This window comes from Zonotrichia albicollis, chromosome 4 (assembly GCF_047830755.1).
Source record: "Zonotrichia albicollis isolate bZonAlb1 chromosome 4, bZonAlb1.hap1, whole genome shotgun sequence".
NCBI classification, from domain to species: Eukaryota; Metazoa; Chordata; class Aves; order Passeriformes; family Passerellidae; genus Zonotrichia; species Zonotrichia albicollis.
In genome coordinates this window covers 56,659,810-56,684,292 of record NC_133822.1, presented here as the reverse complement: position 1 = coordinate 56,684,292, position 24,483 = coordinate 56,659,810, and positions in this window count along the sequence as shown.

The following is a 24,483-nucleotide window of genomic DNA, read 5'->3' as shown; positions in this document are numbered from 1 at the left end:
AAAGCTCATATAAAGTACATCTTTAAATGTTCCTCTTCCCTATATTAAGTGGAAAATTAAAAAAAAAAAAAGCCAATTTTCCTAGTACTATCTAGGTTCTTTGTCATATGAAATTTCACCTTTTCATGAAACTGGCAAAGTAAAAGCTCATCATTTTTCAGTATTTGTCCTTATTCTGACATTATTATTGAGCTATATTCACTTAATTATCTAATGGAGCACAATCCAATTGAATGCAGTGTTTAATATATTTTGTTATATTGCCAAAAATATCAAATTTATGGAATAAATTAAACCAGTTGAATCACCTCATTTGTTTTAAGAAGAGGTTATATGTTTGAACATAGTATTCTGTTTAATTTATTACACTGGATTTTTCACTCATCAATTAAATTACAGTAAAAGCAGAACTGAGAATCAAAGGGTGGAAGAAGACAAAATTATCTTCCCAAGGTTTTTCTCCAGTGTTTATATAGTGCCAAAAGAGCTGAGAAAGAAGAATTAGGGCTGAAGAAAGGAGGCACTCCTTTCCGATTATTGCTCATCCAAATCATGGTTATTTGGTAAGCCAATTCCAATTGTTTTTTGTGTTTATTATCCCAAGTAGTCCCAATATTTTTGTATAGTGTAGGATTGCACCTCTAACTTGATGTCATATTGATAAATATTAAAATACTAGGATGGTAAAACTTTAAAGACATTTGGACGATGTTCATCTATGAAATGTCTCTTGATCTTTATGGCATGTATTGAATAAGAAATGGTTTTCCACAACTTCTAGCCCATTAAAAGTTCATGACAGCAATATATGATATAATTAAAGACCCAAAAATATTTTGAAAATCTCTGTTTCACAGTCAGCACCTAAGAAACACTGTTATAGAGATTCTGCACCATAGACTTCTTGACTGGATATCTCAGTTTCCACAAAACATGTTACCAAGTGTGACATATTCAAACACTTGCAGACAGACACACCCCAGAGGTGAATCTGCACGCACCTGCTCTAAGCAAGGTGAATCTGAGAATATTCTGTTATTCTATCTGGCATAATAAAATCGATGGCCTTGCACTGTTTGCCCATTAATATCTCCACTTCTCAGCCACATTAAGTTTGTCTCAAGCATTCTGTCATATCTTCACATGTTCCCCCAGGGAACAGTAAAATGAAGAAAACAAGTTATAAAAGAGAAATCTAAGTTTTCTGTCTCACTTTATTTAATATTTTACAAATAATGTAAGCCTTACTACTCATAAAGATCCTGAGCACTTGCCTAATTGTCTTCTCCAGTGTATTATATTGTGATATCAAACAAAGGAAATCTTCAAAAAGGTAGTAAAGCAACCATAATGTTAAAAAATCTTATATCCAGAATAAAAGCTAGCTTTAACTACTGCAAAATGAAACATAAATTAGAAACTATGCAGATACAACTTAGTAGAAAAAACATAAACATGAAATGTGACCAAAACTGAACTAAGATGAGGGTATATTAAAAGCAATATTTTGAAGAAACTAAGAGAAGCTGTGGTGTTTTTAAATGCAGTAATGTCCTAATCTATTTTGAAATCCTATTTTCTACTAAAATGTTTAGATTTTTCTCCCAAAATACTATTTAAATACCTCTCACATATATTGTTTGAACATTCTTCCCTTTGTTTCAAAATGAAAAGAAAAACATACCCTATAATTCTAATTAAAGAAAAATTCTGTATTTGAAGCAGCTTATCTGGTATATGAATCCATGTAATCTTTTGGGTAGTATTTTGGCAGCATAATTGAATTTGCTGGGTTATTCAATCACTTTTATACTCTCTTGTTTTTATTTCTACTTTTGTATTTTATTTCTTTTTTCTTTCAGTACATGATTTTCTGTGTCTTCTCTTCCACTCATTTCAGATCTCCCTGACCACATTCTCTCTTATGACAGTCTTTTCCCCCTTCCTGTACGATAGCAATAAAAGACTGAAATTTAGGTTTCTAAAGCTGACAAATTTAGGTTGCATATCAGAGAGTACAAGTGCCAATGTAGCACAGGCACCAATGTTGCATGTCGGGGTAATGTGATTTGGCATGTAAAGGAGGTTGCAACCAAAAATGTGGCAACATGCTAATGGGCACCTGAATAGTTGATCAAAGCATGAATGGGTTTTATGGAAGCAGGTAAGCATTGCTGGAAAACTGCCAGTGTTTTTCCATGGGTTTCCCTGCCTTCATCATCCCTGCCTTCCCTCCCCGGGTTCTCACTGCCTCTGTGGCTGAGGATTTCTGGTCCTCTGCTCAACAGGCTCTGGCTACTCTCTTTTATCTTCCACTGTTATCTATTGCTCCACCTAAGACTGTGCAATGCACCCAGCAGAGTTTCTGCAATTGCTTTCCTGAGAAAGCTTCTCTTTGCTTTTTGCCTTTGAAACTCTCATCTCACTAATTTTCATTCCTAGCGCCTCAGGTGGTCTGGATGTAACATTCCCACCTGCTTGCACATCATTCCCCACACTCTTTAATATCACCTCACTTTGCCACGTTATTTTACCTATATGGCAGAATTGCAGCTGACCTCAGTGCGTGCCATTTCTCCTTCTTTTTGCTACTTGCTCTGATCCATATAATAACAATAATAAAATATAATAATAATGATTATGATAATACAAAAAATTTTACAGATGTATTGGAAAGAACATAAGTAAATAAATAACATTCACTCTACCTCAAATACATTCCTCAACAGATAAAAGAATAAATTATCTTATTATGAAACTCCTTAATGTAGGCATATTTAACATCATATTTTGCAATTATAGGTCTTCTATAATACTTACAGAAGCAGATTAACAATCAACCCCCAATTAAAACCTGGAAAGTACAGCACTTGTAATATATAGGAATATAGGAAATGCAACATTTTACAGATGCACAAAACAGAGCTCAAAGTCAATGTTTTTTATGTGGGCACTATAATAAGTAGTGTATTTAATGATTCAGTCCTCTGCTGTGTGGAGTACCTCCTGCAGGGTGCCAAGTGCCTTCAACCCTTAAGTCTGTCTCTCTCCAGAAGCATTGGAAAATTGAGCTATAAAGCAGTAAGGTACTTCTTTATAAAATAATGCTCTCCATTTGACTTGAAAAGAAATCTTTCACAGAAGGAATGAAAGCTACCGCTGAGACATTCTCGACAGAAAAGCAAGTTGATTCAAGTGGCCAGTTCTTATGTTTTTGTGATAACAATTCATCAAATCTTGGTGATCAAAAATGATGGAAAAGGAAATAAAAGGGAAAAATACATGGCAGCTAAATGGAGCTTTAAGCAACCTGACTTTGTGAAGTTTGACAAGATGCAAAAGTTTGAGGTTTTAAAGTTCTTAAAAATATATTTCTTTATATAGAGAGGCACTGCTTCCATAAAGTCAATTTTATGGAAGACCATTTCTTTTCTTGGTCTTTAGGTAACATTCCATGGTGATCTATCACTCCCAATTTGATATTTTATGTCATGTTATGTTATCTTTCAAATTATATAACAGAAAGAGTTGAACAGGAAAAAACAGGGAGAACTTCAAACAAGGACCTTCAGGCACGTTCAGGACTGGGTTTCTGACACAGCGAAGGCACTCACCTCCTGTTAGCCCCTGCTTTGTCATGCCATTGACTCTCCAAAGAGTTGGAAAACAAGGTCTGATCCAAGACAAAAGCTACAGGAATGCCCACCACCGCATGAATTCTGTGTGTAGGAGACTGAAACGGAGGGGAAAGGGGTTTAGCAGTGAGAATGCACTGCTTAGGACAGGCCAATGTACCAAAGTCCTACACACACAGTGCCCTTTAGGGCATTTTATATACACAATTTTCCTCATAGACATCAAAATCCTACCTGCAAAGGCTTACTCCTGAAAGTTAAGCCATTCATTTTTTCTTCTTACATGACATCTCCACCCAAGCACTTGTAATCCAGAGAGCAGAGAAGGAGCAGCATTTCATCAAGAAACTTGAAAAAAAAAATCCCAGAATCCCAAATAAAGAAGAAACTTCCCAGTGTGCTTTGAAAATGACAGTCATTTGCTGAAAACACCAAACTTTGAAATGTAAGGAAACTGAAAATCTCAACCAATGCATAAACACTGCTTTGTTCTGGGATAATTTGTCTTGCTGGATCTAGCTGTGTTTGACTTCTGGAAATTCTTATCTTATTTGGTTACTTTCTGACCTGTAAAATATTGCTTTTTTGTCAAGCAGAGTATTTTTTCCATTCTTTTTTTTTTCTTCTCTTTTTTTTTTTTTTTTTTTTTTGGTGTGTATGGCTTAATCCTAGCATAATTTTAACATGAATAAACACCAGAATATTTCTGTGTGATTCCCATCACCTTCCTACTCAGGCATTTGGAAAAGTAAGATAGGTCAAAATTTTCCACTATTCCAAAGAATGTTTAGCATAAGTTATTTAAAATTATTTATATCTATAGTAAATGCATTGCATATAAGAAGTAAGTTACAGATTTTGGCTGCTTTGAGGTAGAACATCCATGATTGTCCACTGTGATTTTTAATGCAATCATTTTCTTCTTATCTAGAATATAATTTAAATCTCTTATATAATCCAGAGTGGAGATCTTGCAAGATGATTTTGATGGATGGTAGGATTTAATTCTCTCATTGTACAGACACTGTACAATGAGAGAATTTAGTCAGGAAAGGTTATATTCCAATTATTTTTTTAAAAAAAGAAAAAAAATTACTATAACTTTCAGGGACCTAATTTTTACCTAATTTCTATTTTCATCTTCTTCCTATTCATATCAGCATTAGAAAAACTTTATTGAATATGATGTCTCACTTATAGGTATTCTCTTTTTCCATATACTTTTGGCCAACAGATTATATTCTGTACTAAATTTCAGTCAGTTGTCTAGATCTGGTTTTCTTGTATATATCCTTTTCTAAATGGTCACCACCACACTTTTAGTCTCAGCAGGAGCCTGAATATTTTGAAAAACTAATGAGATGTTAAGAAATCGACCAAAATTTCTGTGTGGGAAAGGTGACTCCTATTTTAACAAATTATATTTAAAATATATGTATAGTTTTGGAAAAGAAGAAGAGTATGATGCTGAAAGTTTTTAATTTTCACTGAGAGGAAGGCACAAGGGGAGTCCCTTAGCAGCTTACATTAGGTTTCAGTTTATAATTCCATATCTGGAGTGGATAGTGGATGCGGACATTAGTTTAAATGGCAACTTCCTATTGGCATATCAAATTCACAACCAGTTTCTTAGAAAGTACACATAATGGAGATTAACTGTTTTAAGCTTGTTAATCCTTATTCCGCAAGCAATCAAAATTAAATGATAGGTCACTTAAAAGTCACAGGCACAACTCATAATAAAAGATTTTTAATATAGGATTGGCTGTGTTAATAGCCAATATTATAATATTTCAAAATTCTGCTTGCTCCAGAAGTACTTTGAGTGTGTTTATCTTGATAAATTATGTAATATCCTTAATTAGGGTTGAAAATAACAAAACCATTATCATATGAAGCAAGGTAACTTTGAAGAGAAATAATTCCTAATGATTTTCCAATAAATGTCACTTCTGTGAGTCTAATAGGGAAAAACAGCATATTAATATATGCTAAAATTTTGATTTGCATTTGCAATTAGCATAAGAAAGCAGTGTGTAATATACCATAATTGTCTAAGGACTTATAGATCAAAAAATGTTCTAGAGATAATTGTTGAGTGCTGCCAACTACTAACTGAATAAATAGTCCATAATCCAAGGACTTTGCAGAATTTAGGTCTCAAAGAGAAGGGATTATCAACAAAATGTTGTGCCTGCAACTAAATGTTTGAGGGTTCTCTTTCTTTCTCTTTTAACCAAATCCAGATCTTGCATGTTTCTCTGAATTCAAACAAAACTTTTGCTTATAAAAGGAGAAAATTTAGAAAGGGATTTGAAAGCAAAGATACAGAAAAAGTAAAGAATAATCAGAAGTCAAAATATACTTGTAGGGATTCCACACTATATTGATAGGCAACCTGCCTCTGTAGAAGGAATGCTAGGATTGTCCAGGCTAAGATGAAGGTGATGGAAAGAAGGTATGATAGAGATCAATAAAATCACTGTCCCTTTCATTTCTGGCCCAGGGGCTTTCTGCACTGCACATCACAGAAGGTTCAGAGAAAATTCTGGGGGAAAAGATCACTCTTTGCGATCTGATCTTCACTGAGTGGGTCCTGCTGGCCACTGTCAGTGATCGGAGGCTGAATTGGCCATCTGACCACTATGGTGAGGGCGCAGTTTGAGAGATTTAAAACATTCTACAGATGCTTATTTAAAGACACAGGAGCACCAGTATATAGTGTATTAAAAATCACAGCAGGAATATAACCTCTAAGTTATGAATCTCAGCTGTGGAGGAATTTCATGGGAAGGGAGGCAATGTATCATATAACTAATTCTACATCTGTAGTGAATCCTTCAATAAAAAGCTTTTACTCTTATCCTCAGGTCCCTTAACATTTTATGTACAATCTTCTTTATTACCAGTATGTCTATGAATTTAAAATGTCTAGTTTTCCTCTGAAGAATCTGTGAAGAATAAATATGAATAAATCATACTTACTAAAAATCATCATTATGTCCTATCCATACCCATCTGGTGTATAGATATATATATGCCCTCATGGTGGCTGGACACAATAAAGTATTTGGTATGTTAAAAACCATAGTCCATACCAAAATAGTCTACTCATACCCAGAAAGAACAGATGGCTGTGAGGAGTTGACTGGTCACACACTGCTTTGTGTGACATTAACCAATAAGATTGGTACTCCTCATAATGAATAAGATGCTTCCAAATTTGCTTGCTCATCACCATCTGCCAGGGTGAGGGTTGACCAAGTGCAAAACAATAAGAAATTTAGTGCAGCGTTTCTGATAAGTCCATTTATAGGTACATACAATATCTGTATCTATTGCCTCATGTAGGCAACAAATCCAACTAATCACCACTGATCATCATTGGTGAAGTTTCCCTCCCTAAATGAAACAATTTTTTCTGATATTTCTTCTTTTTAATTGGTTCCAGAAAGATGATTTTTGGGATCATGAAAGACTCTCTAATGCCCTCTATCACCAGTTCAAATTATCAGGGAAAATATATGTGAACAGCTGGTATTGCAGTGTTAATATGTGACCCCTTTCTTTCCCAAGCATGGTTAAGATTTATTTTAAAAATTAATCAATGAAGTGGCACAGTAGAATATGTAGAGAAATCTCTTATGTCAAAATCTGTTTTCAAATGACAGTTAAAGTGTGTTGTCATTTTGTATCAGAAAATAATCTAACACCTGGAAGAATATTTTGCAAATGGAGCTATTTTTTTTTCCCCACACCAGGAAGGCATCCTTCTTATTCAGAGCTTTAAAATTGCTTGAAATTGGGTGTTGAAGAGAAGAGGGGGAAAAAAAGTAAACAGAAGAAATCACACAGATGTTAATTTCAAATATATGTAGTTTTCTATTTCTAAAATCTGGGTTTAATTTCAAACTCCACAAAGTGCTTTAGTCTTGAAATCAGTATGCCTTGTGGGACAGTGAGAGCAAAATAAATATGAAAATATTGTGCTCCTGGAAATGACTACACAGTGAAATAGATTTCAGTGCTTAAGAATTTATCTCAATATTCTGACAAAATTTTCTTATCCTTAGTTTCATCTGATTACTCCTATCAAGAATTTAACTTATATAACTACAGATGGTCTTCTATGTAACAAAATTACTCAGCTCTGAAAAAATGTTTTCCAGATTTTTTGCCTGTAGCAGTAGTGGATGGTCAAGTACTGGTTTAAGATTATAATTATTAGTGATTTTTTGTTCATTATTAGTCATTAGTTTGCAGGTATGAAATGTCATCTTTTTCTGAACAAGAATTTTACATTTAAGAGGTTTTTCTTCAGTTGCATTAGTCACCTTTGGCAGCATTTTTTAATGAATTGCCTTTTTGGTGGGAAAAGAAAAAGAGTGAAAATATTAGAAGGAAATAATTGAATGAGCCCATGCTGCTAATTAATTATTAATCAGAAGCTGATGAAGCTGTTCTCTAATATAAATCTCCACAATGGTGCTTTTGTTCAGTAAAAAGTAACTTTGTCTTTTATTACTTTGAGTCTAGCAATGTCATGATACTGTCCCTACAGTTAGGATAAATCTGCTCTAATGAAGATGGTGAAGTGTTAAGCAAAAAGCTCTTTTTATTCAAAAATATTCCTAATTTTCCTTATTAGCTGTTGTCAGTATTCATGGTGTTGCAGCTATGATCAACATCCTACATCAGGTCAAGTTCTTTTTCATCATTTTTAAGGCTCAGTTGAAAAGCTGAGCAAACAAATGTGCCAGTTTTTGGCGTAATGAAACTTACAGCAGAATCCCCATGCTCATCTCCACCCTCTGGCAAGTCTCCTCTTAGGACATAGGTCTACCCCATTACCTCCTAATTTTGAATTTCCTGGGCATTCTTGTCAGTATGCCCTTGACTAATGTGGATACGCTGTATTTTCCTTTTTGTTGTTGTTTTTGTTTGTTTGTTTTGTTGTTTTTGTTTGTTTGCTTGCTTTTTGTTTGTTTGCTTGCTTTTTGTTTAGTGCAAACTGAATATACTTGCTCTTTGTGAGAAACAGAGTCTACTCTAGATTTATGCATTCTATGCATTCTACCACCTTGGAAATATTTTCATATAACACTGAAATCAAGCATTAATTACTGAGTCATTTCAAAAAGGAAAATCTTTATTTCCTCTATTTCCAAGCTTCATCGCATTTCCTATACACTCACTTTATATTAAGACATTGATCATATATTAGTTTATGTATGCAGAGCTCATGAATAGGAAAAAATAATGCCTAGCTATTACCATTAAGGTGTTGCCATTGCAGGATATTTTTGCTGGCAAAGGTAAAATATTTTGTAATGCCACCAAATGAATTCTGCAGTACCGTAGTAAAAGATGTCTTTGATCAATTATCTATATGAGCTGGCATTTTGCTCCACTGCCTCATAGCTGATCCTTAAATTTTATGAGATTTAAAACATTTGTTTACACAATACTTGTACACTGGAGAAATTATCCTCTCTGCTTTTTATAGAACTCATTAGAATCAAAGCACTTTATAAATAATAATATCACTGGATCATAAAACTTCATGCATTTAAATTCCTAATTGTATGCCAAAACATCATGATAAGGCTTAAGGTAACTGAAGCCCATGGGGATGTAAATTTCCAACATTAAATTTCCTTAGCTGCATAGAAACCTCTTGGTCACTTCTAAATCTGTTTCAGACATGTCTGCTTTGAGTACTTTGACAAGTACACTAAATACCTGTCTGCAGAGCTTAAGCAAAACATCCACCAAGAACATCGTGCAGATTAGGTCACAGAGACAACAAAATTAAACAGCTGAGAATGGTGCCTTAACAGTCTGTCATGGTTTGAGCCTGGCACAGAGCCAGTGCCCCCCCATGAAAATGCCTCACCCTGGTGTCTGCTGTGAGATGTGACCAGGAATAAGCAAAACAGGCTCTAACTTAAACATAAAGAACACTTTATTACTTAAACTACAGGAAAATAGGGAAAGACTATAAGGAAAAGAAAAAAAAGAAATTGAAAACCTTACAAAAAAACTTTCCTCCTCCCCACTCCCTGACTTTCCCAATCCGATACATTCTCCCAAAACACCAACTGCCCAGCCCGGCACGACACTTTAGTATACTCAAACTGCAGTTCATGAAGAGGAGAGGAGTCCTTCTTGTTCCATAGGCTTCTCCTGGAAACACACTGAAACCTCGTGTGCTTCCTTGTCACTTCGGCACCGCCCGGAAAAAGTCCTTTTGCCGCTTGTGACATCTTCCTTCCATGCCCAGTGCTCTCACCACTGACGGCATGGACCAGAGCTGCTTTTAGGGTTGTCTTTCAAGGATGCCTTGTCTCACTCCAAAAAGGCACAGTCTCTGCTTTGGGACATCTGTCCCCCCCATATTTTTCCAACCCCCTGGGGCCGGGGGGTCCTCACGAATGAACCCTCCTGGTTTTGAGGCACTGCCTCCCCCTAAATGCAGTCTGTGTCACAGGAACAACTGAGTCCATGGCCACAAGAAAAGTCCAGCCAAAAGGCCACTCCAAATCATCTCTCCCCATCCAATCATCTCCACGTTCTTCGGGCCAGGTCCTTGTCTCATCTCATCTCTTATCTCCCTTCTTATTCAGCTTCGAGGAGGATTAGCATTTTTGCAAGGCCCCAATCATGAAAGAAAGGGTTAAAAGTTTTCAGTCTCTATCTGTCCCGGAGTGGCACTCCCACACACGCTGCCCACACGCTGCCGCTCCGGCCGGGCACTCTTCCTCCCCCCTTCTCCTCCCGGGCGGCTGCTATCACATTCAGACACCGGCTCTCCTCTCTCTCTCTCTCTCTCTCCTGGGGGGGGATGGCTGCCCGAGGGCTGACTCCCTGGGATCTTCCACCCTTCCATCCTCGAAGCCCCCTCAACCCCCATCTCTGTCCAGGCCCCGGGCCTACCACGTGGCTGCCCCTCCCCCGCCCAGCAGCAGCGGTCTGGACGGGGGAGAGATCTGACCTCTTCGCCGCGATGTCCCAAAGAGAGAGTGCCAAGGGCAGTGCCCTGCTTTTAACCCCTGTGTATTCTCGGAGGTGTGTCCAAACCCCACTGGCTACACCGGGTGCCAGTCTCAAACCCAAAACCTTCATTGGTTTGACCACAGCTTCCCAGAATTCCCACTCCTTCCTGGTCAAACCACCACACAGTCTTTCAGCTAATAAGTAAACAGTGTTTTCAGGGTACAGAATATATATTTTTTTCCATTCTCATTCTCTGATTTTTGATATTTCATTGAAAAATGCAAAATGGTAAGAACTTGTAGCTGCGAATATGATAAAAATTTGGGAGTTCCCATTTTGCTTTTTCTTTTGAAGTAATTCCACTTACACAGTGTAATTAAATGTTGACTCAGCCAAAGACCATAAGAAACTGATTACATAGCTGGTCAGTTTACATGCAGAGGTGAAGAGAAACATGGATTTTCCTTTCCAACACAAATTAATAAAATATTAGTGAAAGAAGGAACTGTAACCCTGATTCTCTCCTCAAGAATGAGTGCTCTAGTAAGTGCAATTACATCAATCTGTTTGGAAGATACATATTTTCTTAGGCAAAGTGGAACAATACCAAGCAGGCAGATTGAGGGTCCCTCTTCTCATCTACCTGATGATTAAAAGAGCCCTCTGGGAAATATGGCTTCCAATCTCCATGGAGGGATGAAACATTTAGCAGGGGTCTCCCTGAGCTGAAAGGAATTTAATTATAAATTTCTGCTTAGAAGTACAGTCTAGAAGGTGGGCTGGTAGTTAAACTGTAGGGAAGTAAAATATTTATTCCCATTTCCTCAGCACTCTAAATTATCTTAAACAATCCTTTAGTCAGTATGCTTGATTTTGTGAACTTGACAGAGGGCTATGAATCCCTTCTTTCAGTTCAAAATAAAATATGATTTCTTAACTTGGTCCTAAAAGATTTGCACAAGCTCATACAGCGAGTAAAAGATCAGGTACTCATCATTCACACTGATGATTCTTCAGTTACTGTCCTGATGTCAAGGCTGTCTTTCATTTTGCTCTCTCCAAAAAAGATGAAAGATGTGAAAGTCTAGGCAGAAAACTTCTTTATATTTAAGGAAGAAAGATTAAGTTGCCAATCCATGTTTATTTGACTTTGAGTGATTCTAAGCAATTTCACTCTAACACAGCATATGTTAATGTATTTTCAGTGGTATGAAACTGAAATCCACTTAAAATTATCTTTACAGGATAAGTGGGTGAGAAAAAATAATGTTTCCGATGTTTTCTTGAATATCATACTAAATTTATAGTACACCTCATTCTTTCATCTAAAAATGAAATCACTGTTTCTTCTTGCGTAAATAAGCTGCTAGGAAAGTTCTTCCATTTCTTATGTAAACCATTGGTTTGGTAAAAAGATAAGCTGTTTCCTTTTGATAGCCAGGCAAAAGGCATGCCATTTTTTACTTGTTTTGAGTATACACACGAATTTCCTTCTGTCTCTAAAATACCTCTTTAGATTGTCTAGGACACACTGCAGCCCCTGAAGCAGTCTGCTTCATTGGTCTGAAGAGTCATGGGTTTAGCAGCAAGGTTTTTAACTTTTGTTTCTTTGCTTTACTTCATTCATTCTGGGCTTCAAAAATATCTTCACAAGATTGAATCAAATACACCTATTAGTGTAAAATAACAGTCCTGAGTTGCTTAGTGTGAGAGACTGGATATTGAATCATTGAGTTCAGTAGTTACATTCATCAGAAAAAATAATTTCATAGAAATTGTCAAGTCACAGAACTTAATTGTAAAGTCATAGAAATTAATATATAGGTTTATTGCAGATAGAAAGCTTGGGATGGAGAAAAAAGCAAGGAACAGCTATTTTCAAAATATTATTGTACTTTGCCTTTCTATCCCCCCACCTCCCCTATGAGCAAGCCCACCTTTCAACCAGTGACAAGCACATTGCACAACATAAATTTTATATATCAGCAATGAACTTTTGGGAAGTACAAAACTCTTAGAGAGCCCAAGGCTTTTAAAATATTTAGCCTTGTTCCCTTATACCATATTATTTTTAAAACCAGTTATAAAAATGTCAGTGTTTCTAAATAAGCCATGACTTTAATATGATTTGTATTTAAGTAATACAGAGTTCTGCTCTACAGAAAAAATATTCTGGAGGTTAAACATTTCTTTTGAAAGAGCTTGTCAGTTTGCTTAATTTTGCATTTAAAGACAATAATACAAGGTACATTACAGCTGCTGTACTTCAAGATTAGGGTGGCACTAAAATTAGCTGAAAGTCTTCTTTGAGGTAAAGGAAAATACTAATCAAAATTTTTTGAAAGATTGGCAACGGTGCATATTTCTAAAATTGTTATTTCACATCTCAAATAATTAAGGACTAAGAAGCTGACAAAGGTAAAAAATCAAAGGGACATGTAAACAAGAGTATGAATATAAATAAAATTGGAGCATGGTGAAGACTAGGACCCATAATTGTAATTGAAGGTATGACTCCAACAAATCAATATTATTTGAAATGCAAATAATTGAGCTCAAAGAAGAAGTTGCACTATACCTAGACTTTGTGATGTCTCCTGATACAATTTTTAATGGTCTGTTATAAGTCAGAACATTCTTCTTCTGCTTAGCTTCTGAACCTCTAAGTCTGCACTGAAATTACATGTTGGTGTAAGAGAGATGGGATATTGGATGAAGGCCAGTATTTAGGTGAAATTGATTATGGTACCTGTACCAATCCTAATCAGAATAAGTCTGACTATCTTATTTCAGATAAGGCTTCTTGCCTACTTGCTTGCTTGAATCTTGCTTGAAACCCTTTAAACAATGTCAAATTTATTTCAGAAAAAGGAAGAAGAATTGTTGCCAAATACTCTCACAGTATAGTTCTCTCAAAATCTAGTTTAATTTCAATGAGTATTTTCAAGTATAATGATTGCCCAAACGAGCATAAATTTGCATACCCAGATAAATATTTGAAATTTCTCTGCTAAATATTTTAAAATAATTCATTTAGATTAGCAGAAGTATTTGTTTTAAAATTTTAAATTATTCATTAATGATATACTAAATAGAGTAGTTTTTTTAATGAAAAAATATTGAAGCACTTAATTTCTTCCTCAGAAGAGTTTCTACTGAGTTGCAATATTTCTGTGTAATGTTTTGATGCATTCCAGATACTTGGCCTGAAACATTTACACTAAGTCTTTAAATATTTAGTGTCTTTTTCAAGCCCCAGTTCTTCAAATTCTTTAATCAAATGTAAATTTTAGCTGTAAAAAAGAGAAACATCCCATTCTTACTATTGTGAAATAAATTTTAGTTCTGTGATCAAATCTCACCCTGAAGGACAAAAATCCAGAAGAACAAACACAATGTTGTCATCAATGATATGGATCTTTATAAATCTAATCTGTTTGCAAATGGTCATATTTTTGTGGGTCAGCTTTTCAGAGGGTTGGAAACAATGGAATAATTATATGAAGGAAAGTTCCCCATCAGCATCACAGAGCACTGAGCAGGAGCCCCATCTACGAGGGTGGCAGGGAACAGGGAAACTCTCACAGCACTCTTGGTAGGAAAACACAAGTGGAGTTTCATCTGTGAGAAAGGAGCAAAAACATCTCCTGTTGAGTTAATTGAATAAGGTTGGGTGTGTGAATGGTGCCCCTGTTGACCTAATCTGCAGAACCCTCTCTTTGAGAAGCTGAAAGAGGAAAAGTGTGTTGCAAAATGTTAAGATCATTTAAGTTTGTACCCTTCTGTTGTAAAGAAATTGAAATTTTGGGAGCGGTGTCACTGCAGGAGGTGTTTTACGTGTTACAGATTATGTTCATGATGAATTTCTTATACAAGAATCACTAAAATTGAATTGAACTTGAAATGAGGATTTTTTTAGAGTTGAATATATTTGAGTCTGAAAGGAAATAAATATTCAATATTGTAGGTGTCCTATTTTCTAAATAAATTATTGGCAATGAAACTGAATCTGAATGCTGATTAATTCAAGTGATTCCTGCTCTCTAGATGTATCAGCTGAATATAATTATTATAATTTAAAATTACTTTAAAAATTATTTTCTTCCTCTGACAATGCTATTTACATCCGTATTTATTATATGTAACAAATTTAAACTTGCAGTAATATTATATTTTCTTTTATATATAAACACTATGCGAAAAATATGAGTTTAAAACCAATTTAAAAGACTTAAAGGTTGTCAGTGTGAGATACTTAAAGCATCAGCTGAATTTGCAGGGGGTAAATTGTCCTTGAAAGACACGAAGACAGTTTAAAGGAGAATTTATAATCTCTCTCTTGGGTTTGACAATATTAATTTGTCTCAACTATTTCAGAAGTGCCCCAGCCACGGTGACACTTTCCTAGGTGCATTCTAATAAGGTGATACTGTGTCATAAATGAGATGGCATTCAGCAGAGAACAGTAACTCAAAAGCAATTTTCTTGGAATATAAGGTGATCTGTTACTAATAAATGAAAATTGCATGTACTTTATGAGATCAGAATAATTATTGTGCAAACAAACCACAACATATTTGTGTGTGGAGGCAATGCCATTTTTTAAACTGATATATAGAGCTGTACAGCACTGTTTTGTCTGCTAGACTAGTGTTTTTTCACTATCAATGAGCTGCTGAGCATTCATGTCTGTCATCAGATTTCCAATCTTGCGGCTGTTTGGTGCTGCTCTTACCTGTAGGAGCGTATTACCAGGGTGGCTATTGTCATACTCCCAGGACAAAACATTTTAGGAAGCATTGCCATTATTTTCTAAAGGTGTATATCACTTAAAAAGACCTTGACAGCAAGCAGATTCTTTACTTGGGATGCTGAAGAGAAATAATTCCCAATTAGGCCAAAGGTTTCAGATATCAAGCAGAAAGATGATCATAAAAGCCCAACTTATTATCTACCCATATGGCAAAAAGAAACAAAAGCAACAAAGAGACACACTTTCCATCAGAGTGAAAGGAGGCCTGAGTAATTTGGTGACAGTTATTTTTTTGTTCATCAAGGTGAGTAGCTGCCACATATTGAGAAATTTTTTTCATTTGTTGGCTGCCATAATGCCAGTGTTCATATCTTCAGGTATTAAGGTTTTCTCAAGGTCATTTCTATGGGATTGTTTCTGGCCTAGGATAAGTGACAGCATTTATTGCACAGAAAATACTTCATTAGAAAATAGCCAAGCTGCTGGGTATATAGGTTATTAATGTATTTTTTTTAGAAACCCAATAGTGCTTCCACTGGACGGGCTCCTGACCAGTGCCTTTCTGTAAGATATTTGTGTTTATTAGGCCACTTTTACTCTAGCATAAGATTGACAAGTTCAATGGCAGTTATTCTTACTTAGACTGTGGTACTGCAAGGAAAAAGGCAATTTCTGCCAGCTGGATGGAAGAAATTTTGGAACAGTATTTGAGGCAGCAATTATTTTAAATGTTTTAAACTACTAAAGTCATTCAGATACAATACTCTTTTTTCTGATTTTTACATCTGATCAAATTGACCATGTACAGGTGCTAAAGGACCCACAAAGACTTTTTGTATCACCAAACCAGATCTGTCCTTTCCAAAAGCTATGTGCTGTATTAGTGATTCCCACCATCCATGGTAGCAGCAAACTTCACATGCACTGTGCTCATAAGATGTCAAATACATATAAATTATAGTAACCATATATATTTCAACCCATTGAGACCCAAGATATTAAAACTTTTATTTTAGATTTATTTTATTTTAAAAGTTGACAACAGGCAATGACAGTGAATGACAGTAGATTAACTAGAACACTGTTAGAATTGATCTAACAATATCAAGGTGGCTAAATTCTGTTTTGGGTACAGAACAGGTAGCAGTTCATGCAGGGAATAAAAGAATTTGTATCTCCTGTGTAGCTGCAGGAAGTTCAGGACACCTGCAGCAGGCAGAGATACAGATGTGGAGTTCACAGATGTGTCCTTACTCTACTTGAAAGGAACAAACCAGTATCAGCTACCATTTTGGTCTCTTCTCTTCAACAGTCACTCCCGTTCAATTGCTCCTACTTGAACACTGCCAGTGATCTGAATTATGGCAGCACAGTCTGTGAAGAAAGAATTTCTTTTAGGAAATCAAAATCACTTTGGCACTTCTGGGTCAAAAGCTAAGTGTTAGATTCTATTGGAAAAGTTATCAGAAGTTCACACAGTACTTGCAATACCAGTGTCAGAGACCTCTCACCAAGAAGCTAGATTCACTCCGCACTAACCTGAAATTCCAAACAATTTTAGACTTTGTGGTACAAACTCAACCTGTTTCTGTATAAGGTATGAATAAATTTTAAATATTAAAGGTAAACATTATTTTTGTAAATAATTATGCTATAATAATTCCTATTTTTATAGGAATAAAGAGTAAAGAATAGCTGAGATAGAATAAAATCTTTCATTTCAAAACACATTCTGTTTTCATTTCCATATTTTCTTTCTAATGGAGACTGCTGTATACACTTTCAGAAAGTTGTTTCTTTAAAGTCCGAATGTGGTTTATAACTTGATAGGATGCATCCATGGTGAGGGACCTGGTGTATGCCATTGCTAGGTCACTCAATTGTCTTTGAAAGTTCATGGGAGTTGAAGGAGGGTCCTGAGGACATGAAGACTTCTGTCTTCAAAAAGAGCAAGAAGGGAGACCCAGGAACCTACAGTATTGTCAGCCTGACCATGATCCCTTGAAAGGTGATGGGGCAAGTAATCCTGGAAGATATTTCCAAATCTATTAAAAAGGTTTGACCAATTCACCAGGAGTGACTGTGAACAGTCAGCATGGACTGTTCTGGGCAGCCTGATAGGTCAGCCACTGCTGGTATACTCCAGGGGCTCATTCCAGGAGAGTTCTGACTCACCTCTTCATTACTGACCTGGACAAGGAGGCAGACTGCACTCTCAGCAGGAGTGATGGTACACACTTGGGAGGAATGGCTGATACACCCAATGGATGTTCTCCCACTGAGAGGAGCTCCAGCAGGCTGCAGAGATTGGCTGACAGGGAACTCGTGGAGGCAGAAAAGCGAAACGCCAAGTCCTACACGCCTAGCAGGAGTAGCCTGGTGCATTAACACACAGTATAGGCTAACCAGTTGGAAAGCTACTTTACAGAGAAGAGCCTGGGAATCCCTGTAGATAACAAGTTAGTTAGAAGCCAGCAATTGTCACCTTGGGGAAAAGAAGGTTCCTGACAGGTATTAAGAGGAATGTCACCAGCTGTTTGAGGGAGGCAACCCTTCCCCTCTGCTCAACACCTGTGAGATACATCCCAGTACAAGAGTCATGGACATTGAGCTCAGAGGCTGTATGGGGCTTGGAGCATCTGACATACAAGGTACAGCAGAGAGAGCTTGTAGTGTTCAGCCTGAGAAGGGAATGTTCAAGGAGCTCTTATCCATGTATATAAATACCCGATGGGAACGCAATGGATGGAGAAAGAGCCTCTCTGTAGTGCTCAGTGAGGCAGCAGGCACAAACTGAAAAAAAGGAAATTACAATTAAACATCAGAAATACCAGTCTTCAGTCTTGGAGATATTAAAAATCCCACTGGATACCTTCCTAATCAATCCCCTCTAGCTGTCCTGCTGTGAGCACAAGGGTTAGACTAGAGGATATCCAGGGTGCCCTTCCCACCTCAGCAACTCCACAATTCACTGACTTGGTCAGTTATAATGAGCCATTGTTGCAGACTTGTTTCTTTAATTTACTTGGACTTAAAGTTTCTACTTTTCAAGTTCTACTTTTACATTACAAAATCATCCTCATTCTTTTGCAAGGGAAGTCTGTGTAAAGTTATTTTCTATATAGACAGCTAAATGCAAGCTCATTGCACAGCAATGCTGATGTTAGTTCTGTTCCTGTTCAGTTGCAACAGGAATATATTAACAATGAGGAAAACATTTGAAAATTAAAAATACAAACCATAAATTTAATTTCTTTATATTTCTAAATTAATTTCAGCCAATTCTTAGATAAGCTGGAATCACATTTATTAGAATGGAAATTAAAAAATTATTGTGGTTGAAAAATTATATATTTATGCCACCAGTGCACAATGTTGGAACTGGAAGTCATATAGCAACCAATGAAACACCATTTTTAAAACAAACATGACATTGCCACTGTTTTTTCAAATTGATTTTTGTGAATAGAAAAAAATTAGACCAAACACAAAACACCTTGCCTGCTGATGTGGTAAGTAACAGAGCTAAATTAGAAAAATAAGAATTTGGGAAGAAACTGAGTATATTTCTCTTTCTCTGATTAGTCTGTTCCCACAGGTTGCTTCTTGTACAATCACTTCTGGCTTCAATGATCAAGAGCTTTTAGCTCTGAAACCTCAAGATTTCTATAATGTACATTTTTCACTTTTTCCTAGTAGCTAGGAACATAAAACAAGTCTTGAAAAAAAATCCCTATATTATTATGGGCTAACTTTATTAAGACCTGAGTGTTTTATTTACAGTATGACTGGGCAAAAGGATACAAACCAACTCTAAGCCATCAGCTAGATGCGTTTTTGGCCCAAACAAGTAAGCCACAATAACAGTAATGCAGCTGCATGGCTTCTGATTCAATACCTGTCAGCTGCGACCCTGCACAGCTGCATAGCTGACTCCTACCTGGCCATCCAGGTACACCTTTCTGCAGCAGACCAAGTAAATCTAGTGCTCCCATGGCAAGTGCAGGCAGTAAAAGACAAATGATATAGTGTACAATTGCTGCACAGCAGCAATGTCTAGGGAAACAAGATTTCATTGTGTTTGCAAAATCTAGTGAACTTTAATATGGCCCAAAGCACTCGCATGGAAACAGCAAAGAGCTGCTGTAAAATACTGCCATTTATTTTTGTATCTTTCAGATGGTGCCCACCTGCAATATAGCTAGGGTGGGAGATGAAACTCCCTGCAGTAGTTTGTTTATGTCAAGCAGATCTCCTACTGTGCCCTGTGGATAGCAGCAGGTGACAAAGGGCAGAGTCTTTGGTACAGGAGGGTATTGGTTGCATTGTAAGTCAGTTAAGGAAAAAGTTTGAACTGATGCGTGTTCCCTGTGAGCACAAGTCCCCATGAAAAGTCAGCAGATTAGCATAAGCCTGGCGGATATAGGAAAGGAGCCAGTGCATGAAGCAGAAACAGATCCCATTTCCCACCACATGAAACCCCAGTAAGATAGTAAAAGTATTGAGGAGAGAAAGGAAAATTTAGGCAAATAAGCCACTAGATAAGCTTTCCCTCAAGTACATATCTTGATGCAAGCCACGGTGAGACTGTGCTGCTCTGAGGAAGTCAGGGTTACAACCAAGCGTCGGGCTGCTCAGAAAGCATGGAAATGATGTGCTACAGAAGCACACTTTCAAAAACAAAACCTTAAAAGATTTAAAGATCTATACAGAAAGGTAATAATTGAGCTAGCAAATTCTTAATAAAGACAATTGGCACAAAGATTTGTATCTTTTTGTGTGCTTTTTTACAGTTTATCTAAATATCAATGCTCAGGTGGGTCAGAGAATTTTTGAATGACCCACACAGTCAGTAAGTGTCATATTAGTACATTTATGCTGCAAGAAATTGTTGTGGTTCTAGCTGAAATACATCTTTTCAGAAACTCTGGAAACTTTCAGAAACTCTAGAGTTAAACTCCAGCTTTAACTCTCTTATTGTTACTAGCCTATTGAACAAAATCATTTTGCTGCTCTTCGGGGAGCACAAAGAAATTGAAAACAATATGCATGCTTTATTTGGTGCATAAATTGTCATAAACTACAGCACAGCTCTGAGCACTATGATAAATCAGTAGATAATGGTTTCTGTATTTACTGACATGATAAAATAGACTAACATATTCAGCTCTAAATGGCCACCTATTTTGTTAAACTGAGTACAAGTGCCCTGTACATAATATAACATTTTAATGATTATAAACATGCCTAATTCACAAGTTCTGGGGGTGACAAAATGGTCTGGATGCTTATTTCCAGAGCTAGAAGCCAAACTTATTGTTAAAACTCCTATAGCTCTAAATCTTAAATTTGCTTGTTTAATGACCTGAGTTATCTGGATATCCACCTTAATTTTCAGACAACAGAAAATAGGTCTGTATTTTGGCTGGCTTGGGGCAGCAGGAACATTAATATTTCTGACTTCCGAACTTCCAGCTCTTCTGTGAAAAAAGTGAACAACATTATTGACTCATGACATTCAATACCAGCATATGTTATTTTCAACTTGACCCCAGCTGGCTGATCGAGAATGGCAAAGAATTCCTGACTCCACAAATAAGTATAAATTACAGAGTCAAAAAAATATGTTTCTATTCAGGGGCTATTACTCACTTTCAGTGCACATCCGTTTCTCAAGCATCTTTTATTCCCTTTCCTTAAACTGCTTTTCTCACAAACACCCCTTGGCTAGAACTCATTTTTAGTTGGAATGTGGAGAACTGGAAAGAGGCAAAGGACAGACAGTAAGCCAGATGGGACAGGATGCCCAGAAACAGATACAAAATATTACAGGGTATTTCATCACTGGTGAAAATACTTTATTATTGAAGAAATTATATGGACTATTTCTCTGATAATATCCAACATATAAATCTTTATGTAGTTATACATGTAATTTAAAAAAAAAAAGGAAAGGATATCTTAAGTAAGATTGTGAAACAATTGATGGTTGCTAATCTGACAGCACAAAAAACAGTTAAATAATGCCTGTGAAACTGTGCAGCATCATTAGGTACAACAACGAGATACAAGCTTAGATAAGTCTCTCAAAACCTCCTGTTTTTGCAAAGTATTTCCAATCTCTTTAGTGTGTAAAACATTCTACTCATGCTCTATTGTCTTTCAGACCATGGAAGCATTTCCATTTTAAAGAGGTTAAGTAGAATTTTTGAAAACTAAATCATTTGTCCAGCACCGACATACTAGCTTCATTGTTAAATTGAAAAAACAAAAAAACTCTAAAGAATATTGAGATATAATGAGGAATATTCTTGGTGTGTTATGTAAAGGAAGTAAGTATTCAAAGGAAAGAATGCTCATTTAAGTTCATCATTTACCAGCATTAAGCAGTAGGTACTATAAAATGGTATTTAGCACTGTCTATTTTTTCACTGTGTGTAAGGAGAAACCCCATCTGAGGTAAACTATCCATAGTCACTGTTTTATGGAAATCTTTATATAAAGGGAGGCTGTATGTAACAGCATGAGGTGCACAGGGAGAAAAGAGAACCAGCACAAAAAATAATATCAGATAGTCATGCCTCCAGATGAAGGATCTGTCTGTTCTATTTTTCTGCTTCCGATGGTGCTCTACCTCTGACGGAAAACACCTTGAAAGAGGTTAAAGAAAGGATAAGCATGCAGTCACAGAGGATTTGATACAGTCACCGTGGTCATGGAAGTGCCAGAGGATCGTATGAAAGGCTGAAACACATTAGATGACACTTAATCCCAGCTGCCTTTTATTTATGCAGTACTAGTATCCTCAAAATCCTCACGTAACTTTTGCTTGACCCCATAAGCATTCAGTTCTACTCTTTAGTGATTCTAGCAACCAGTGATAGATCTAAAACCAGTAGAACCCTATCAAGAATTCAGATTCCAGAAACACATGCCATGAGCGTCCCATAAGGCACCTCTGTAATGAAAAATTATTGGCCTTTTAGGCTTGAAGTGCTATAGGCAGAGTTTTCACAGTAGTTTTATGATTGAAATTTTATTCCATTAAAATAGTCTGCAATTGCTGGAAAGGAGAGTAAACAGGAATTCAAACCAGATACTGCAAACTTACTATTTCTTAGTGTATGGATGATATTTACTATAGACTCTCTTTAATTCATTTATAGAAAGAAAAGAAAATAAATTTTTATATTTTTATTTTATTTTTTTCTGTGAATATATGAATTTGTTGGGCCTCATCTTTATTGCCATAACTGAGTTCACTGGAACTGAACAGATACTTTTCAAAATGAGTCTGTCTGCATCATCAGCAGTAATATCTTAAACTGAGACGTCCTAAGCTGCATGGTTCCTTAACTAAATGTCTAGCCACAAGGGGCTTTCATTAGTATTCTGTATTTCAAAAACCCTTAATGAAGCCTATGTGGCAGAAGGTGTCCTTAAAATTGTATCCTTGACAAACATCTTCTTAATGTTAATTGCATTAGGAGACTAGTAGAATGAAAAGAAATCTAAAATGGCAGCAATGAAAATGATGTACTAAAGTGTGTTCCAAATCATGTAAAGCAACTAATGTTTACTAAGCATTAACGACCAACATTGTCTTCAGCTAAGTCATTAGCAATACCATTTTTAATGAAAAAGAGAGTAGTTTCACCCCTACAGATTCAGTAATACTATTGAAATATAGGCATGAAGTTTCTAGCTTAGACACATTTGAACATTTACTGACTACTTTCATTGCATGATACAGAAAAGTGTAATTTCTTTCATGCATCAGAACACCTACCTTCCAAATAATTTTGCATAAGAATCTAAATAGAGACATTAAGAAGGGAAAAGTTTTCTACAATCAACAAAAAAAGGAGGGGGGGTGGTGATGGAGAAATGTAGTTAAGTATTAGATTTAGTTGAATTTTAAAGTGTTTGTGGTTTGCATTTTACTCTCTAGGTTTGTAATGCCCTATTCAACACACAAGAGCATTTAAACTTAAGGGACCAAAGCAAGAATATAAACCACAATGGCAACACAAGTCTAAAATGTCCTTTGAAAGACTAGAAGGAAAACATTTTCATTTGAACAGAATATACAGAAATGTAAAATGCATGAATACTGGAATAAATGGCTGGAAAGGGAATATATGAATTAGATTGCTCTGAAGATGATGCATTTACAGTGTCATTACTGAGCTTAGCTGCTTAAATTGCCACTGAGGTGATGCCTAGAAGTGTAATTCATTTTGTGGTTTTAGGCACTGCAATGTAAAGTTTACTGTGTATGAAGATAAAATTTTATCTTTCTGTGCCAATAAAGTTCAACTGGAATGAATCTTTGACTGACAGTAGGCAGCATTCTACCTTCTGTTTCTTTTAAGTATTATTCAAGGAAACAGCAACTTTGATTCCATACAGAACTCTTGACAAGTCCCTCTTAGTGACTACTATATGCAAGATAAATTAACCAAAGCCTAATTTACCATATTTATTCTTACCCTTTTATGCAATTTCAAGAAACAACTTCCTAATTTGGATTCAAAAAATTTTTTTTTATAAGTGTAGTGAGAACAGGCATTCACTAAACAGGTCATTATGTTAAAAGTTGCTCTAAAGAACTAGATGGTAACACTGCTCTTCAATATTTTTTTCTTTAGTTCAGAAGCCTCCTTCAGAAAGAGTGAGAACTCTTTGTTCAAAAAGAGGGAACATTGTTTGTATGCTTTGAGATTGGAAAAGTGGGCTTAACATTGGATTGCGATGAGGTTTATTGCTAAGTAACAAGCAGATAAAATGCGGTGAAAAATAGGTGATTCTAATAAGTGAAAGGAAAGATAAACCTATTGTGCAAGACAAAAGGTTTTTCTAAAGCTCACCAATGCTCCCAACAATGTTGGTTTCTGGTGAGAGAAAAAGAACAACATATAAGGCAGCTTTATTTTATTTTCATTACTACTATGTTGCAAGTGCTGTTCCTGTCAGTTCTGTAATATGCCTCAGTTAGTAATTCAGTGCAGAAGAAAAAAAAATTATGCAATTTTCAAATAAGGAATGTGACCCAATTTTTTCATTGCAGGAAAAACCCTACTAGTGACATCAAAAAAA